This window comes from Dermacentor silvarum, chromosome 10, assembly GCF_013339745.2.
Source record: "Dermacentor silvarum isolate Dsil-2018 chromosome 10, BIME_Dsil_1.4, whole genome shotgun sequence".
NCBI classification, from domain to species: Eukaryota; Metazoa; Arthropoda; class Arachnida; order Ixodida; family Ixodidae; genus Dermacentor; species Dermacentor silvarum.
This window is the reverse complement of record NC_051163.1, coordinates 31,963,272-31,983,610: the sequence shown is the minus strand read 5'-3', so window position 1 is coordinate 31,983,610 and position 20,339 is coordinate 31,963,272.

The window sequence follows — 20,339 nt, the reverse complement described above, 5'->3', positions numbered from 1 at the left end:
AAGAAAAAAAAAGTGTAATCGTATGCGACCCGCGCCGCCCCGGTCTCATCGCCCGCGCGGATTCTCGCGAAAAAAAAGGAAAAGATTCCTTCAAATCCGCATTTTTTATTTGCCCGCACCCTCTCGGGCCAGGTACGACGGTTTTCGTAGAGCAAGGTTTTTCTCTCGAACACGCTCTTATTTCTCCCTCTTGCATTTTTTCTCTTGTTTTTCGCGAAACCGAATATCGCGCGCGGGCCCCCCTAACTTTCGGGGCCAGTTCTCCGCGCCGCTCATCGAGCAAGTTCACGTTCTCTCCCCCACTTTTTCTTGCTTTTCGTTACGTTCCGTTCCTCCGACTCCCGGCGGCGCGGCGCGTTGACGTTGTTTAAAGATGGCGGCATCCATTATTAAGGTTTGCGTTAGGGAGTCCCGGATAATTTAGCCCTGTTTTTCGTGCATCGCCATGGCTTAGTTTCGTTACAAATGCGTCGACCGAGTCGAACGGGAGGTGCCGGGAGGAGCATCGGTGACGCCGGAACCGGTAAGCCTGTCGTGCTTCGCACGTTTTTTTTCTTGCTCTTCTCCAGCGACCCACCGCCGCCGAGGCGCCCTCGGGAGCGAAATATTTTGGTTACTCCATTTTTAGTAATCGCTTTTTATTCGCCCGGGATCGGTTTTTGGTTCGGCCGGCGAGTCCCAGCGCTAACCTTTCACGCCACCAGCCATGATGCGAGCGCGAGAATAAACCGTTTTGCGGCGAGGAACACTTCTTGCGAACCGCGTTCTCGTGCGCTGCGCGCCCGAGTACGGCCGAGTTCGGTTTCTAAAAGGGCGCGTTTTGGACATTTTTCTTGCTGCTGCTCGCTGGTAGCGCGAGCGCGGCTGCGCTGGCCGATTTTTCTTTAGCGCTTGCTTGCAACTAGCTCGGCCGCTCGAAGGCGCGCTCTCGAGAGAGGAAGTTCGCGGACGCCCGCCGCACGGCGGGGTTTGGTTTTGATGGTTTGGTCGGCGCTGGTGTAGTTTGGTGAAAGGACGTGCTGGTTTGCGTCGCGAGCTGGCCCGTACGCCTCGCTTGCTCGGGCCGATCGCACGTAGTACGCTGCCGCGAGCTGTCACGATTGGAATCGGTCGTGGGACGTCGTCGGCGTTGGCCCGCTTGCGGAAGCAGCGTGCTTTGCGAAGGAAGGAAAAGAAAAAAGAAGCGCAAAAAGGGCTGTAAAAGGATCGGGCGGCGTTTCGCAGTCGACGCTTTCGGAGCTTTCCGTTCGCCTTTGCGATCAGCAGCGAAAGCTCCAGAAACTGAGATTGCGTGCCGCTGCTTTGGACGACTTGGGGTACGGTTACGGCATCGACGGCACCGCACCGCACTGTACGGAGTTTGCGCCGCGTTCGACGCGCTGACTTGCATCAAAGCACGGACTTGCTTTCCGGACCGTGATCGAGCTGTACTCGCGCGTACGTAACATGCCAGACCCCGAACGATATTTTTTTTTTTTGTTTGGCCTCGTGGACTTTCATTCGGAAGGGGGGAGGGGGAGGCAGTGTACGGCACGAGTTGTACATTTTCATTTTTTTTGCGACGGTTCTGGTGGCCGTATTTTTATTTTATTTTTTGTCAAGCTAGTGGCGTGATGCACTTGCTAGCGGGGTGAGGTTTCGAAAACATGGCCAGAGGCCTGCCGGAGAGCGGCCCGTCGTAACCAGTGTAACTGCTCGCGGCTCGGAAGTCGTCATGGCTGCGTTGCCGTAACCTTACGACGACAAACCTCCGGCGTCGAAGGTTGGGGGGGGGGGGGGGGGGGGCGTACGGCGCCAGCTTGGTTTGAAAAACAGAAGTCGCGAAGAAAAAGGCGCAGTAACGAAAGGATGAGAGCGAACGTCGAGCAGAAACGGAAAGTAAACAACCAGCTCTGCACACTGCCTCCCTTATGATAGATTGCTCGAATGCAAGAGCTTATATACGCACATTCAGCTATTCCGTTCATTTCCCTGGCTTTCTTTTTTTATTTCGCAAAAGAAACAAAAAGGACAGACAGAACATTGCTTTACGCGGCGGCAGTCATCATTCGTTCCGTGTGTGTGTGTATGTACAGTACGTCGGCCGGTCGGACGCCGCTTGCCTTCTGCTTTGTTTTTTTTTTTTTCTTTTTTTTTTTTGTGCTCGTTCCCTCCGCGCGAACGGCGTCGCGCTGCTACAATGTATCTTTGCGAAGCCGCTTTCATTCCGTCCTGCTTCTTTTCCTCACTTTTTTTTTTTCTCTATCTCTCCCCCTACTCTCTGCGTACATCGCGTCGTAGCAGTCGTTCCGGCGTTGTTTTTTCGGAAGGCGAGCTCGCGTGCCTCGTGGTACTAGGCACATCGCGTCACGTTTGTATCGATTTAATCATTTATAGCGTTGTCGTTGACGACGTCGTTGTGTGGTGGTGCTGCGAGAGGGGGCCTAGTTCTCTTCTGCTGGCCGTAGCGGCTTCCGTCGGACGCCCGGTGGTATTCCTCTATTATTCTTTTTATAGATCCCCCCTTCGCCCTTCCTTTTCTCAGCAGCCTCCTTTCCACTCAATTCGTTTCTCTCTCTCGCTCTGTCGTTCTGTTATTTTCCTTTCTTCTCTGATCTTGCACTCGCCACCGAATGGTGTTCGCGTGTGTGGAAACGAGAACTGGTTGCGTGGGTTTTCGAGAGAGTAGTTTAGGGAGGCGGGTTCAACGACGACGGCCATTGGAGGAAGCGGACACTGAGGCCTCTTCTATCTGAATGCTCTGAAATTTGTGTTACTGCCATGTTTCTCTTTCTTTTTTTTTTTCGTTACGATCTCTCTCGTGTCGTCCCTCTGTGCGGAATGTGGAGGCCGTCGTCCGCTTCGCGCGCGCTCTTCTACAAACGCCGACTTTGTTCGTTGCGTTTCGAGCTGCTGTTAGCGTGGTGTGCTGCGGGATGTAAAGTGCCCGTCGCTGTTTTTAACCGCCTCGGCATGAAAACATGATGAAGTAAAACAATAAAAAGGAGAAATACATTTTCCTCGGAAATGCTGCACCTCGAAACGAAATGGAAGAACGCGCGCGCGCTCTGTTGGGAGTGGGCGAATTAATAATGGAAGAGGGAGGCACGAAAATGTAAAAAGAAAAAAGAAAAAAAAAAGAAGAAAGTAAGACAACGTTCTCGTTTGGATGTGGGTGTGCGAACGCTCGCGTCGGAGAAGAGGAGCATTTCCTCGTGCGAATTGCTGCCGCTGCTTTTGGTGTGGAACCGTTGTGGATGGGGGAGGGGGGGGCGGGGGTTCGTGTCGATCGATCGCTTTAAAATATGCGGGAAGATGGTGATGTTTCGCCCCGGCGTCGCCGGTTCCTTTTTTGCCCCAGTATTCTCTACTCGGGCGTCGGCTATGGCTTTGCCGGTGGCTTGGTTTTTGGCTCTGCTTGAAAGCAGCGTCGTGCTTCGCTATAGAGAGAGAGGGAGAAACACAAAAATAAAACCGCGCCCAGAGATCGCGGTCGCCTGTTGCGGTTTCCACGTGCGTGAGGTCCTGTTGGGTCCTTACCCCGCCACGCCTGCGCCCCTCGTGTTTCGTTCGCGCTACAAACTCCCGCATGGGCGCAGCAGCGCAAACATCTACGACTACCGAGAGCGAATTCACGCTACACAGTCCCTAATCAAAGTAGTTCCCCTCTCCCTTTCAGTTGCGCAACTATACGTTTCAACATCCGAGGCCGTAATTTGCGACCGATCTGTAGGGGTTAGCCGACTCGCGCGCCATCTGTGAGGCGAGAAACGGAGCGACTTTTTTTTTTCGCGCTGTCGTCGTTTGGGTCGTCTGCTAGTTTTATCTCGCGATCCACAGGTGACGCGGCAGTACGTGGAGCCCGAAATTGTGACCCCTATCTGTGTGCCGGCTTTTTTTTTTTCTTTCAGGCTAGGCTGGTTTTCGCCACTGCGATCTTTATGCTCGGCTTTCGCGCTAGCTGTGCTTGGAGGACATCGCGTCGAGTATTTTTCCGTCGCGCGATTTGATGGTTTTGGTTGGTTGGCGTGTTGTCGTCCGCTTCCTCGCTCGCAGCTGTCAATGCGGGCGTTGCAGCAGACGCGGAACTTCTGCTCGCCCCGTTTCGAATACAGCCCCGGTGTGTTCTTGCGCGTTCGCAGTATCGGGCCGTTTGTTGACGAGGATAACAGTGTTTGCTAGTACGAGTGCTCGGATCGTGTTGGCTCCGAGTGTAGTACTACTAGGCTCTATGCGGGCGGGACGTTTGTGTAATAGGAGGGGAAAGCGGGGTCAGGCGCTGCCAACGAATGCACTCTGTGTTTGCGAACGCCGGTGCGTTCGTAATTATACTGGAAACATGGACGAAGCTTTCGGAATGAAAAATGTGGGCCACGTGTTGTTTGTCGTGAGCTATGGAAGGACCTTCGGATCGATTCTAATATTTCAGGTTGCATTCATTCGTCATGCAGCGGCCAGTGTGCGTTGGTTACAGCGGCGGAACGGCAGACCTTGTGTATGCGTGCGTGTGTTGTCGGTTAAATAAAGGGCACTGTCGGACTAAATATCATTTAGAATCACCTCGACTGTCATTTCTTGTAGGCGTTCGCGGGCATTGATTGCAACGTCAGTGATCAACGTTACAAAAATATTTACGTAGGCGTGCAACATCTTTTGTAAAGCGTCGTTCACTGCGGAAATACCGGTAACCCTCCCCGTCATGTATGTTCGCCTTGAGATTCTGGCAGTGTTTTTATTCTTTTTTTTTTTTTTTTGTAGTCTTTTAGCCTATCCGCGTTCGAAATTAGTCTGGAGTCTGCCACTACGGTGTGCCTCGTAATCAAGATCGTTATTTCAGCGCGTAAAACCCCAGAATATGATTTTAATTTAATTTTTATCTTTAGGTCACCTTTAACGAAAGCCTCGGGAAAGGATTAGGAGCGTGCAATGAGCGAGCCCTGCTAACTCCTGTGGAACGTGTAGCCGGCACTCGTTAGTGTTTGGCGGCCACGAGCTCTGTAGCCTTCGGTGCACTGCATACAACTGGTGAGACAGGAGCGTTGGTCCCTCTGGCGACATACTCTGAAAGTTTTAGGTCGTGCTGCCTCTGAGCGACAAATGCTCGTGTCTTCCGGAACGTGTACACTGGAGTTCCCCTACAACGAAGTCACCTGCGTAACGAATGCATAATTCTGTCCCGGTTCTATTGCGCGCTGTGCGGTTCGCGAACTTTACAACGAAGTGACCGGTATAACGAACGATTTCGGAGGTCCCAAGCACTTCGTTATAAAGGCCCTCGGCTGTTACCCAGTTTAATGTATCTAACCGAGAGGCGCTCGTCGTTTGGCCTTCGTCTGCGTATGTGTTAGTTTGCGCCCTTCTTATGATAGTTCTGCGTCAGCAACTGGCCCGACAATATCTATACGTTTAGCCAAGTAGTGTGGTCATTTAAGTCTCACACCGCGAGTTTCGCTGTGCAGTTGTTTCTGATCTGCAACGCCTTCCACACGAAATAACTACTTCGTATTGTATATAATATAGTACATCTACAATTTGTAGACCTAAGGACGTATAGGTCGGATCACGCATTATTTGTGCACATTTGCCGCGTCGCGCTTCCGTCACGCGACGCACTATGTTTTGGTCGCGAGCGCACCCGGTGCGCGGCGGCCGATGGTTCGGCAAAAACGTCTCACTCCGCTCGCTCGGCGGTAAATAGGATCGGCTCTGCGACGCCTTCTGTGGGGAGCACTTGCTTTACATGTTGCGACGTTAAGAGAAGGGTACTTAATGTTACGTCGAATTAAAAATGGCGCGCGTACCTATATCTTTGTTTCGCACGTGGAGCACTATTTTTTTTTTTTGGTCGCACTTGCGAGCAGTCAGAGGAGCTGTAGCCTTCTCAGCGTTGCCTGCTATGCAAGAAATGGAGTATAGGTGGCGCGCGCGTCTTTCTGCCGTAGCTCCACCTAGCGTTGAAAAGCTTAGCCAGGGGAGACCGCGGCCGGCATTCGAAGCGATGTTTGGTGAGCGACGTGATCGAAGTTACTCGGCCGTCGGACGACACCGACGAAACAAACGTCAAAGCCGGTGGCTGGGCTTCTCGGCGTTGAAGCGGCGTCTCGCGTGCCGCCACCTAGCGGCGAGGCTATTAGCGACGTCGCCCGCTGCTTCCGCAATGTTGACTGAGTGTACATACACTTATAGCTGTGGTGCATTGACCCGACTCGCTTCATGTCGTGTTTTTTTTTTTTTTTTTTCGAACGCGATAGGTGAATTCTCAAACTTTGCCCCGTTGCCCGACAGTTTCAGTGTACTAGGTCGCCGCGCCGTGGCGCTCGGCATCAAGCCTTAAAGTGCCCGAGTGTGTATAATGTTCGATAACTCTTTGCGAAACGCATTTTGTCAGGTGCGGTTTGTCCGAGGTCATCGATCCATTGTGAGCTTTGGCGTTGCGCAGACCCGGGGAAGCGGGAGGAGGGCGGGGGGGGGGGGGGGGTGTATCGGTGGCTAAAGCTGCGGTGTTTTCGCGTCGTGGCACAAATGAGGTCGCGGGGTTCGATCCCCGCCCTGCCACGAAAATGCGGTGCACGAATTTTTAGGCAGGCTTTCGAAGGGACACTAAAAAGAGAAAGTAACTTTAGGTCTAATACTAAATTGCCCTTCTACTATACCAAGAAAGTGAGCGCGCCTTTGAATAACCCAAAATATATAGATCGAATCGATTAGGAATGTTCCGGAAGAACGACCTCCAAACATTCAAATCGAATACCTAATATTTCCACTTTGTAAAACAAAGTGAATTATGAAGGTTCCGCGGAGTTTGTTTGGCGACGGAAGGCTTAATTGCCCCTATTTGATTCAAGCTATTTTCGTCAATTTCGCTCCGAAAAACTCCAGCGCCATTATACGTCAGTATGACGTCACGGATTTCAAGTATCCACTCGTATTTGAGCCGTTGTGACGCCGCAAATAATCGTGAAACTAGCCGCCTCAGTCTTTGACTCTTTTAGAACACAATTGCAGTCGATCTTCAGCGATATAGAACAAAAAATATGACTAGGCTCGAGCGCACGACGTCCAAAATCAATGACGTCACGGCGTGCTGGTTCGGGAACTTCAAGGTGGGGCCGCCACCTGCCTCTCAAGTTAGCGGTCTTTCTGGTTTACCAAGCCCTCTTCCCAGGGTAAGAGTGACTTGTCTTTGCTACTGTAAAATGAAATCTACTCACACAGCTGAAACAATGTATCTATCTAGTGTGCCTTTAAATGCTTAGCGCTGCGCGCTCCACTTTTCAGTCGAGCTTTTTTTTTTTTTTTTCATTTTTCTTTTTGTCATACGGAAGCTTTTACTGTATTTCAGTTGATTTTTTTTTTTCCTTTCGATTATTAATCGCGGCGAACAGCTGCCTCTAAGCGTACACTCGGTGCACAAGGCACGTGACAGTAGCAGACGGCGTTTTTTTTTTTTTTTTTTTTTCTGAAGCTCGCGGATGTACGTGCAGTTCGTAAACTGATTGTGCGGGGAATAAATGCGGAATGCAATAACACAATTAAGGATACGGGAAGCGGTACGTATGTTTTTGGTGGAGAGGAAGGAAGGCAGCCTGCTTGCACGATTCGCCGCGCGAAGCGCTCTGATTGGCCGCAGCGTCGCGCGACGTCACCCAACCACGTGCTAAGCAAGCGTCGTGCGTGAACCTCGCGCGATGTGACGGAGCGCGTATGTTTCGCACGTTTCGTTTTGCGTGTGAACCGTTTTTTTTTTTTTTCGTTTTGGTCGTCAAGCGAGGGCGCGGTAGGCACTGCGCGCGTTTTTGTCGTTGTTTCTCCTTTCGCTGTGCTATAAACGAATCACCCGGCCGTACACCATAAACGCTGCGTTATGTTTGAACTTGGATGAACACATATCGAGGGGCATTCGGCCTTCCTATTGGTTAAGGAGACCTGCAGCTTCCACGTGGCTGCGAACGACTTGCGATATATATCGTGTGTTTCAGCGAAGACTTTCAAACATTTTTTAAACGTTGCCTGCGGCAGATAGCACAATTCTAGTTCATGAGCTAGCTGGTCTACTCCTAGAGGCGGGCATTACCTGCGCAAAAAAAAAAAAAATGAAATGCGAAATCGAATAATTAACAGATATTCAGTAATTAAGTTTTTAACTGATTACCTTAGGCCCGTATTGCAATAATTTACAAATTCTATCCGTGGGGTTCTCCAGGCGGATCCAATTGGAACGAATTCTCAGGATGACGACGCCAGTTTCGAGATATTAATTCCCGAACTTTCCGGAGAAATTCAATTTTGTGCTTCAGTGCATAAAACGACGTTTTGTTAAGAAAGTATAACTGGAACGCCAATGCGTTTCTCCGCAAAGTTCGGGAATTGCGGAGAATTGCGAACTCCACGGCTAGAATTTGTAAATTGCAATATGGGCCATACGGTAATTTATTAGTTAAAAACGTACTTAGTGTATTCTTATTAACTAGTCGATTATTCATTTCAATTTTTTGTGCAAGTAATGTCCGCCTCTTCGCGTAGACCAGCTTATGAACTAGAATTGTACTATCTGCCGCAGACAACCTTTAAAAATGTTTGAAAGTGCTCGTTGAAACACCCGGTATATATATATATCAGTGAACAGCCGCTCTGACTATAGCTGACTGAACTATAGCTCTGACGTCGGGAGTCTTTTAATAGCCAGAAAAATGTGGTTTTTAGCTGTGAGACCTCGTATTGTATAAGCGAGTCATTGCGGAGTTGACATGTACTGGAGTTTGTTGTACTATAGGCGCCGCGAAACTACCCGGGCCTGTTCTCACCATCTGCTCCGTGTCGTTTCGCGCCAACACCTGTACAAATAGATCATCTTCGCAGTGGCGTTTTTCAAACTCGGTTATAACGTAGCTCCCACGGCGGATTCTTTTGAGACGTGCATCATGTATACGTGTAGGCGTGTACCTGCCAACTTCTACGATTTTTATCGTAAACATGCCTGATTTTTGAAGCTGATACGAAAAAAAAAAATTCAGTTGGCCGACAGTTTCTCTTTTTTTTCAGGGCCAGACTATATTCTGATGGCTCGACTATTCAGACCTATAGCGCGCGCACCGCCTCCACCCACTCCATAGAACGGCTGCGTGAGAAGTTAAATTTTCGCCGCTTTTGCGAGGATATTTCGCGAATAAGACTTGAATAATGTTTTCGTTTGTATGTAGCGCAGTTCATTCTGCCTGCAATTTATAATGCCTATTTGCCGAGTTGTAAATTTTCAATAGCTCTCAACAACTTAAAGAAATGTAGTGTTCAGTATTTTTCACAGAAATTTAGGACTTTATGGCTTCGGATAATACTTTTCAAATTTAAAGGTTGAGGGCTTGCGCGCGCGCGCGCGTGTGTTGTGTGTGTTTAATGGTTTTGCTAATAGCCAACTACATCATTGCCTCTGAGATCGGGCCGCCCGCATCACCGCGCGCTGGGAATCTCGGAGGCTTTGGTCATACATAACTTTTGTGTGTGTTTTTTTTTTAAGTTACTTTTAGCAGGACTCGGCAGAGATGGCGCCGAATGTGAATAGAATTATTTTAAGAAAACGATATTCAAGGCTGTTTGTGAGAAGTTATACTGGCCAGCTCTGAATAATAAAGGGAAGGCTGCCTTCGCGCGCTCGGAGCCCCGTCTCTTTTAAGTTAAAGCAAATTTAATTCCTATAGGAACTACTTTTAAAACGCGGAAAGGGTTTCTTTATAGGCGGCAGTGATAGGGTGGCTCTCCCGTTTGGCAAGTCGCGATCGCGTCGGGCGTGACTTGAAAGGAGAATCGCGTCGAGCTCTTTGTTGGTCAAGAAACGAAGGATTATTTCTGTCTCTTTCCAAGCAGTCGCAGCGGAGGATGTCATATCTGCCGACGCGGCAACTCAAGTATAGAGGCGCGTTTTGTTGGTGGCAGTACGCGGGGACGCCGACTTCTCAATTTAGACGCAAACGGTACACAATGTTTACGCGACATTTTTAAAAATGACAGCAGTAGGGAATACACTGAATATTCAGTCGGGTTGTCTAATTTTACGATCCGACGTCTACGATATTTTAACGATGCGTCGAACGTCGGTATCATTGTGAAATAATTTACACCCTTAAAAGTGAATAAGGGTGTAAAATATCTTTAAAAATGCACCATTACATCTTTAAATGGTGTAATTTACACCCGTAGATAGTGTAATTTACATCCTGAGATGGTGTAAATCGGCTTACGGACACATTTACACCCTTAAAAGGTGTAATTGGACGCCGCAGTGTCTCGAATAGTAAATTAGTGTTGTCTGTTGTGTTTGTAAGGGCTTTTGTCACAATACTGGTTCGCACGCACTCAAGCTGTCGCAGATGACCAGGCCGGAGCCGTGTATATTGTAACCGAGCAATGTCCAACGTATCGTTTTGACTGCACCGAGTCCGACAGTATACCTCAATATTCTGATGCAAACGCTGGATGCTTCACTCATAGCTTATGTTAGTGTGTCTGATACGCTGCAGTTAGCTTTCAGTTGTGCATCGTTCAGTAAACCAATTGCAAATAATTAGCTACTATACACTAAGTCATATATTCGTCCCGTTTCTCACTTGGTTTTCTTTTTTTTATTATTTTACATTTCAATTAAAACCGCACTTAATTTCCCCTATATGCTTTGCTTGGCGTCGTTGTCTCTTGGCTTCAGTATGGTTGCGGTGAAATTCTTCTCGTTCATTACTCAACTAACATTGCTCGCTCTTCTTTTACAAGGCTTAGTGTATTCTCTACGGCCAGGCCTAATGGCGAACTAGTCATACTAATTTTAGTTTATGTGGAACTGTGGGTATTACGGCGACACAAGTGCGCTTAGTTATGCACGCCTAAACGTAATTCCGCTAACGTCGCGAGCCACCCAACTTTTTTTTTTTTTTTTCCCGGGTCGTATCTATAGCTGCTCACTGCCTATCATTAGACAGATTTAGTATATAGCGTACGCTAAACCCTGGGTCCGAGACGGCTCATGCACAGAACGCCATGAAGAGCATTCCGGGTTGCGTACGTACACGAAAGGTCTATATTCAATTCGAACCAAGTTTCTCTACATGCGCCTTCTGCATCTATTCACGCCGCCGCGGTGCAGTGCGTCCTTGAACTTAGCAGGAAGTGGTGGCAGCCCGGCGTACCACAACCTGCACCGCATGTACCTTTCCGTTCTTGTGCACCATTTCCGAATCGAGCAAAGCTGAACTTTTGGATTTAACGTTGCGGGCGTAGCGTGGTTAGCGTGACAAAATGGCGGCGCCCAGGCCTCGCGCTTCGATCCGAATTCGGCCTTTATTGTTTTTACTTGCTGTTCGTCGCGGCAGCAAGAAAGTAAATGGTGAAATCAATCTTTCGCTTGTGTCTTATCGCTCTTCGCGAACCAAATATCGGTGACAATTTGTCGCCGTCATTGATATCCAGCCGTATGCGTTCGGACGCTGCCAGGCCTAACGAAGGACGCCGTCGTTTCCGCGAAAGTGCTTCAATTTCTTTGCACCAGATGGCGCCACAGAATTTGGCGTGTATGCTCCAGCAAAATCCCGGAGACCACTCGGCACATCCTAATGGAATGCGAAGGGGTTCACCCAGTGAGACCCGTAGGCAACGTACATACATCTTCCAGAAGCGCTTGGATTTAAAGTGGACGGAAGCATCAAGCGGTCAGCAGTTGATATAAGCAAGAGGCGTTTGGAGTTGGCTGAAAAAAAAAAGAGAAAAAAAAAACAGGAAATAGATTGATACGACCGGATCCGTTACAGGCATATAGCAGCGGTACAAGGTAGATAGAGAAGTTTTGAGGGAGAGGGAGAAAGAAAAAAAAAGAATAAAGAGATGTATACAAAAAAATTTCATGACCCATTCCACTCCGTGAATGTGGATGATCGGCGAAGCTGCTTAGCGCACGACACAGAGGTGACACAGAATTTTGAACGGAGGTATTGTCCTTATTGGGTGGTCCTCGTGACGACATAGGTACGCACGCGCATTCGCGTATCACCTCTGTTGGTAAATCTGTCCGTCACGTAAGACAATGAAATGGCTCATGCCCCCGTAAACACGGCCTCCCCGTTACGACGGCGGAAGTGAAATTCTACGCTGGAATGATGGGCGGCAACGCGGCCAGCTGTGGAAGACGACGACGACGACGAACGCGGGAGAAGTGGCACGAGCGCGTTCGCGCGATTGCGCTGAGTGGGCACGGATGGACGTTTCGCCTCCTATAGTCGGATACAACTTAAGAAGGCAGCGGCATTTGACCCCTCAAAGGCGGATGCATACGAGCCTCCGCCAATGGGCGCGCACTAAAGACTTGCGTCATGAGCCGGACGGCCGGTGTCCCCGCCGACGGAGAACATGGCAGCGGGACTATTTCTTTAGTCGCGGTGGAAATCGGCTGCTGCGCTTCGGTCATCTGGGCGGGGCCTCTCCTGTCTTCTTAAGCTTTACCCGACTATAGGCATATGCAGGTTCGCTCTAAAATGCCAGAATGAAAAGCACGGTGACTATTTGTCACCTCCCGGGGCGTTTGCCAATAATCAGTCATCATCTTGGCCCATCCGAACGCTCTATACTACAGTTCTTGTCGAGGAAATGCGTAGCCCTTTTTTTGCGCGCACCTACGTGAATATAGCCGAAACGGTATATATATACTAAACACCGTACATTGCCTAATCTCTGGTATATGAGGAAAGTGCGCGTTATAAGGACGGGACGACGCCTTTTCTCTCGCACGTCCCGTTAGGTCGATCGAGACGGGACGTGCCCGAGCGTCTGCGAGGCTACGTGCATAACCTGGTCAGCGTAGTCGTTGCATATGTGCTCGCGCCTGACCCACTAAGAGGCGAGGAGGAAAGGGAGGGAGGCTGAGGGGCGCGGGATTCCAGGGCAGGAGAGGGGGAGAGTGACGTAGAGGAGAGGAAGAGGCTTCATCGTTGCGGAAAGAACCGCGTGTGCACGTTAGTACGGCGTGTACGTATTACGTGTGTACCGTATTCATTCGAATCTAGGCCGATATAGTTAACATTGCGAGTTTGGGAACGGTAAATTATTTTTTTTTTTAGACCGAATCGAAAAAAACGAGACGAATAGGGCCAGAAGCGGAGTTTGAATCGAATATCGAATGCTTTTCGATTAGCTTGCCGATAATGAACAGCCGCTTTTCACAATTAATACAGAACGAATATGTTCACATTCTATTGTTCATAACGTGAGCAGGGCAGGTGTAACGTTAAACGAGTCCACCGCCCATATGGGCAGAAGCCGAGCCATTTTGACCTATCCCGGAGGGGTAATGGCCGATTGTTTATATTTAAACAGATTGGAATAGTTTTGCATTATACCGGACCAAGTTTCTGTCGCCACATCTGCTGCCGCAGCCTTACAGTACTGCAGCTCACTGTGTAACGGTATACGCCATTACTGACATGACTGTGAATGCGTGCTGTGCGGGAACAGTCGAGGTTTATTCAGTGTTTGAACGCGAACATTCACGTATTCAGCGAGACGCCTGCTGGCACTGAGTGCTGAGTATTGTGTTCTATTGTATAGTATAGAGTGTAAATATAGTATAGTGTGGAGTGAACCAAGGCAAGTGTGCAACTGCATGGCGCTGGACGTTGGTGTAATAAATGTCATTTGCTTTCAGTGGCGGTTGTCGTTTACTATTAATTTTATCGGCCCGCATTCGAGTAAACAAAAAAGATATATATATATATATATATATATATATATATATATATATATATATATATATATTTTACCTTCCGAATTTGGAAGGTCGGCTTACAAGCGAAGCGGGGCTAAAGTGAGAGTAAATACGGTATTTGTGCGCGTACACTGTGTTCTTTCTCGGCCGTGGGATGGTACGGGGGTAGGGGATTAGGGGGAGGGGGGGGGGGGGGTTGAGGTCGCTGTCGGAACTAGTTCGGTTTTCTAATCAGGGGCGGCGAAAAAAACTAAGACGACACGTGCGTTCGAAAAGTGCGGTCGACAAGGCACGGAAATCTATAGATCCGTGAACGGGGTGGTCTTACGAGTGTTTTTTTTTTTTTTTTTTCGTCTTTTTCTATGACCTTTTTTGTTTGTGCGCTTATGAGCCCATTGTGGAAGCTGCATTATTATTTTTTTTTCGTCATTTCTTTTCTGAACTACTTTTGAATCTCGTGACGCAATGATTCCCGTAATAATCCTGCCGGCAAGACACTTCGCGTTACTAGTGAACTGCAGTACCGCCATTGTAGCCGCCATTGTAATCGCCATTGTAGCCGCCATGTTGGTTGACATGCAAAAGTCGCGGACTTCGCTAATCTGTTCTTACAATCAAGCGTTTTGAGTCAACGGCCGGCAATTAATGTTCGGTCTAGTCACGACGTGCCGTGGAGCGTAATTTGCTAACCGTATCTGCCAACAATTGAAAGAAGAAGCTGGTCATCCATTGTCGGCCGTTAATCCCTCCGTGCGCTAACGCCGGCTGAATTGGAACGGTCACGGAGGGATTAGCGGCCGATATCACACTCCTGAGGCAAAGTGCCGATTCTCGTTCCTGATATGGTTAACGCGACAGGCCTACAGCTTTCGCTGTACAACACGGAGTTAGTGAGACGGGCAGTAGGGGGGCCTGAGCTGTTTGAGCGGTGACGTCATCGGGGAAGACCGCATGAGCTTGTACAGCTCCGCTCGGAACGCTGGCGTGGCCTTGAAAATCGTCAGTCTTTTTCTTTCTTGAAAGCGAATCATTTCTGCGTGAGCATCCGCCCTTCCTGGATGACGTCACATGTATAGCGGGCACCTCTTGTTATTAGCGGGCGTCTTCGAGCGAAAGCTGTGCCGCGTCACTGACGTCACCATCAGGATTCGACACTGCTTATTTCCTTCGCTTTCTTGTGCAATCAGTGGTAACATTTGTGGTGGCTGATTTCGCTATTTCTTTTTTTTTTTCCTCGGTTTATTTTGGGTTGCAGCAAAGCTGTCAATTGACAATGTATACAACGCTTGATGCGTTCTGTAGTCGTTTCTATGTATTTACTTCCGGTTCGTATCGTGGGGTCTTTTCGTGTTTCGACCTCGGTGCTGTGTTTGGATCATGAGATATCTATCTTTTCATACTCTCTAAGGCGACATTGCGACCTACGTTGTCTGGATCGAAAGTGGAGCAAATAAAGAGGGGGGGGGGGGGGGTTGCAATATTGTGCAAATAAACAGTCATAAATAATGTCGGGTGTGGACTTAGGCGGACCGCCTGCAATCGAACGTCTTTGCGAACGGAGTGAACGTGTAGCTTGAACGCTGAAGCACGGCCGCACGGGGCTGAAGGTATGCTGGTCGCTTGTGTGAGGTTGAGCCTAAGATGCTCCCCCGAAGCTTATCTGTTCTGATAGCGTAATAACTCTGTCATGTATGGTTGTCGTTGTCATTTATTGCTTTCCGCTTTATCGACTCGATAATATCTCTCCTACTGGGCACCAAATCCGATCAGGATTGCCGAATGCATATGCGCGCCCGACGCATTCCTATAGTGCGCGAGTTTCCGCATATGAGCCTTTTTCTTGTCTTTCTTCTTCTAAAGTCGTCTGCTACAGGTGCACGTCTGTCGATCGCCCGGAGCGTGGGCTAGCGACAGGTTTTAACAGATGGGGGGTTCGTGTGAATTCGTGTTGAGGAAAGGATTTTGTACGGAATGCGACAATCTCGTAACTTTCTTTTGTTCGCCGAGATACTGCAGCGTTTCGATCTGCACGAATTCACTGGAAATTCACAGTGTGTTCAAGTCCGCCTTCGGTATTTGGGACTACATCTTTCCGCGCAGGGACAGCCGTTCTGTGTGTGTGTGTTCTTTCCAGTTTTTCGCGTGCACTAGGCCTGTTTTCAGCGGTCGCTGCCGAACAAGATTAGCAGCGAAGAAGAAGATAAAAATACTCAGTCGGTCTTTGTGGGAAAGGAAATGACCGCGGTTGGGCGGCTTTCATTATTTTATTCGTTATTTTTTTATTTCTTTATGAGCCACCGCGATTTGCCGCGCGAGCAGCGCAACTTGTTACGTCCTGTTGCGGTTGCTTGGAGAGAAGGGGACGGGTGATTACGAGAAGGGGGGGGAGGCGGGTAAAAAAGAGGGTTGCCTAACAGGCGTGTGTTCGTTTCGCCACGCAGCTGTTGGCGTGTGAGCGTTTGGAAGCGCGCGATAGGTTATTGCGTGAACTAAATATATCCCAACCTGGCGTATCCCGATCTCCTGCCTCCGGTCTTCTTCTCTTTTTCTTTCTCCCCCCCCCCCCCTTCCCTTCTGCTTGTTTTCGGCTCTCTATTTTTTTTTTTTCCCGAAGCCGAGTCATTTCATCGGAGGCAGGTATATGGCAGAGCTTGCACAACGAGTGTACATAGAGGAAGACGTTAGCGCGAACGCGCTGGAACGTTTTTCGTGTGGGCTGGTGGTTGAGCAGTCGAGGATTTGATGCGGTTCGCGACGTTGTCATAGCGACGGCGCTTCGATGGGACCGGCAAGTCGTCGTCGTCGCCGGGTCAAAGTGCTGGCGGTGGTTGACGGGGCCACGGAAAGTGCTGGTACCTGTCGTGCGGTACGGAACTAACAGCGGTCGCGACGTCATTCGTTGAAGTGACGTTGCCTCGGGATTATATCGCGCTGTCTCTTCGATGGTAAGCCGATTTCTGCTGCTTATACCGCGGCTTTTGGCGTGAATTAAGGCGCGTAGGCTGGCAACGTTGATTGCTGTACTAGAGGCGGAGTTTGAACTGCGCTCTGGCGCCCTCTCGCGAGATCTTCAGAGGAAGTGACGTCAGGGTGAGAGCCGTGCTCGTAGCAGAAGGCAGAAATTGTTTTTGCGTTTCTTTGTCGTTTTTTTTTTTTTTTTTTTTTTTGCCGTCGGCATAAGCGCTTAGAAAGTTACTAACAAATTGAAATGACGGAAGTTGATGATTTTTAGGGTTACATAATCTTCACTTAAGTTTTTCGCCTGCATGCATGGAATAACGCTTGACAGCCTTGATTATTATACTTGGTCGGAGATCACTGTACTAGAACTATATGCTAGCGACCTCTAGTGAGTTCTTCACGCAAACTATTGTTTCAAGAGAAAATCAGTCACTTTGAACAGTGCAGTCGGTGTTGTCACGTCCGCGTAGTTCGATTTATTATTATTTTCTTTTTTTATATGTCAGAGAAAACGTATTTGCGCCAGCTGTATGCACTGGCAAGGAGCTCCTGTGTAAAAAGTGAATCAGTTTGTTGGCGAAGACAAAAAAAAAAAAAAAAAAAGTGCTCCTATCGAGCGGGCGGGCGTGTTTACAGCAACTACAGGTGCACCTCCTAGTTGACTACGCGAATGTTTGGCTTTCTTCTTTCCATTCCATATCGATCCTGCGGCGTTCGACCTCGCACACGTGGGTGAGCGTACGATCGTTTCAACGTTATTATACCGCCGTGGTTTCGCTTTGCATCTATGATGAAGGTAGGTGGACGCGGGACCCGCTAGGTGGCGTTGCAGCTGTTGGTTGTGGATTGAATCGATTTTGATTGGACAAGTGCCCAGGAAGGGTCAGCTTACTGTGCTGGGTATCTGATTCACTGTAATGGCTCTATAAAAGGTAACGTACTCCAATATCTTGGGGCGGCAGTGAACGACTAGCGCGTTGCAGCAATTCAAATGGTACTTCATGATTTATATCGTGACGTTACGTTGCTTGAAGAAGCGATTCCGGTAAATAAATGCGCCTAATTGCGGTGCAATTGCAACGTTCTGGAAATGGATTAGAGAATTACCTAGAACGATACCTAGTTCATGACGTCGTGCTGTATACAGCCAGAGTCATTTGAGCTACCGATGAACGGAGCAACCGATTGATCGGCTGATTCTGTTCGATTTCGAACGCTTTGAACTGATTACCAGGAACTCTCGAGCAAGGGTCTGGATATAGTATCGCGGGATGAATTTCTGCTAAGGATGAAAAGGTCACTGCAAACAGTTAGAGGGCGGGTTAAACTTCCGCCTCAACTGTTCAAACATCCGCTAAGTTTAGCCGGCGAGGGAGGAAGATGGCGCAGCGCAAGTTTATTGTTTGGGATTACGTGAATCATCCAGCGACATACGCACGCACGCTATAGCATGAGAATGCAAGATCGCAGTCTTCCAACTGTCTTTTTTTTTTTTCCTGTCTTCCTAAAAAAAAAATTATATTAAGACGCATAAAAAGAAATAGGAGTCGCGTATTCAGGCGTCACCTGGTGCCATTGAAGGAAACAAGAAACAATGACTAACAGCGGGCTGAGTAGATAAGCATTCGTATCTATGCACACTTGAACACTGCAAAAAAGAAATTAATGAACGCTTATTTTTCAGTCAAACAGATATGGACGACTCCCCAACACTTGCACGTCCCGACTTTATTTTGTCTTTGTTTTTATTTAATTAAACGGCGTCTTATTATTGCTTAGTTAACTAGAGAACCACTACCGATGAATGGACGGTATATAGATGCGAGCGCTGCCTTCGAAGCCGCGAGCTCTCGACGACGCCTCGCAGGACCGTTTCGATGCGAAAGTGTTGAAGGAACGACGGTATAGTCGTGAGGACAGCGTTGTCTACGCTTCGGCGTGCCACCTCTATCAGGGTTCCAATTAGCGATTCGCACTGCTCCGTCGACGGAGCGTTTCGCCCGATCATCTTTGTATTTTTTTTTTTTAATTTGTGTACTCGCTTCGCATCGTTGCTCACGCGGGGTCGCTGCTGTCGCACCTCGAGGGTACGGCAACTGTCCTCCTCCCCTGTGCGCATCGAGATATACACAATGTGCGTGCGTGCGTGCGTGCGTGCGTGTGTGTGTGTGTGTGTGTGTGTGTGTGTGTGTGTGTGTGTGTGTGTGTGTGTGTGTGTGTGTGTGTGTGTGTGTGCGTGCGTGCGTGCGTGCGTGCGTGCGTGCGTGCGTGCGTGCGTGCGTGAAACAATGTTCGTGTGAGAAGACGATATCTTCTAGATTAAAAATCTGGTTGCAGGAGATGGTGTCGCGGATCGAGAGCACATTACGTATTCCCTATACGAACCAACCAGCACGTGCATCTTTTTCTTTTTTTCTTTATTCGTTGCGGAACGACCTCAGAACGACCCATCTCTCCTTCCGGTAGTAAGAGAACAAAGGAGTATTATTAAGAGTATTATTTTCGTTCCGGCGATATCACTTCTGTCCTTATCTTAATTTTTTTGTCGCAAGCATACGTGAGGGCATTCTTATTGACACAGCGGACGCTAAGACCTGTAGCACCCCCGGCAGCAGGGGTTTCGGGTTCGACCCACGCCCTCCTCGCATCTGCTAACGTTCTGCGTGCGTGCGGGACACTTCGAACGCTAGCGGAAGCTTGTAGGAAGGAGCGCTCTTTCTGTCGTCATCTGCGCACGTGCGCTGCGCGAGGGTTGCGAAACGCGCGCGCCCTCTGTGCGGTTTCGCTTCGTCGCGCGGGAGAACAGTTTCGAAATTCTCGCGCGTTTTGCCGCTGTTCTTCTTTCACGGCAGTTAAAACGCTGCGGCGTTGTGAATGGTACAAAGATGGCGCCGGATCTTACTGTGTTCCTCCGCGCTGCTGCCGTCGTCTGCTGTTGGAAAACTGCTAGCAGACGACACTGAGCATGCGCGCGGCGCGAGGACAGACTGATCTTGTACGTCGTCTGCTAGTTACGACACTAATTCGTAATCGTCACTGTAAAGTACACGCAGATATTGCGAAATGTTGTTTTTCTTTTTTGTCGAGCTTAGGAAGTAAACGAAAAAAAAAATGTTTGCGCGCTGGTCAACGAATACCAGTTGCTTGCATACTTTCATGAATTATTGGTTGATCGAGGGTTCACGTGACTATAATGTTGGGGATTACGTGCCAGTGGAACACCGTTTCTTTGAGAGACGCCTTTATGGTGGGATTAAGAGTAACTTAAATTTAAATACAGGGGCGCTTTTTGCGTTGTTTTCCCCGTCGGTATAGGCCTCGCATACAAGAGGAAACCCTTATACAAGCACTCTAGAAGCGCGGTATAGTTACTACCTTCTAGAAAGCTGGCAATGTCGGCTGCTGCTCGGGAACGGCAAGCAGACGACACCTCCAGACGTGCGGCCTTCTCGTCATCTGCTGCCGAATACCGTCAAGTGGCAGATTTCGCCGCAAAAAAAAAAAAAAAAAAGTAAAAGAAGAAAAAAGAAAGCGTAGTCGGCTCCAAGTACTACGTCGAGCACTTAGAAGAAAAAACAAAATTGTTCGGTTTATTTAAGTGTGTGCTGCTTTACAAGAGCTGCAGTTTCAGCAGAAACGCGGTACTATTTCCTGTTGCTCG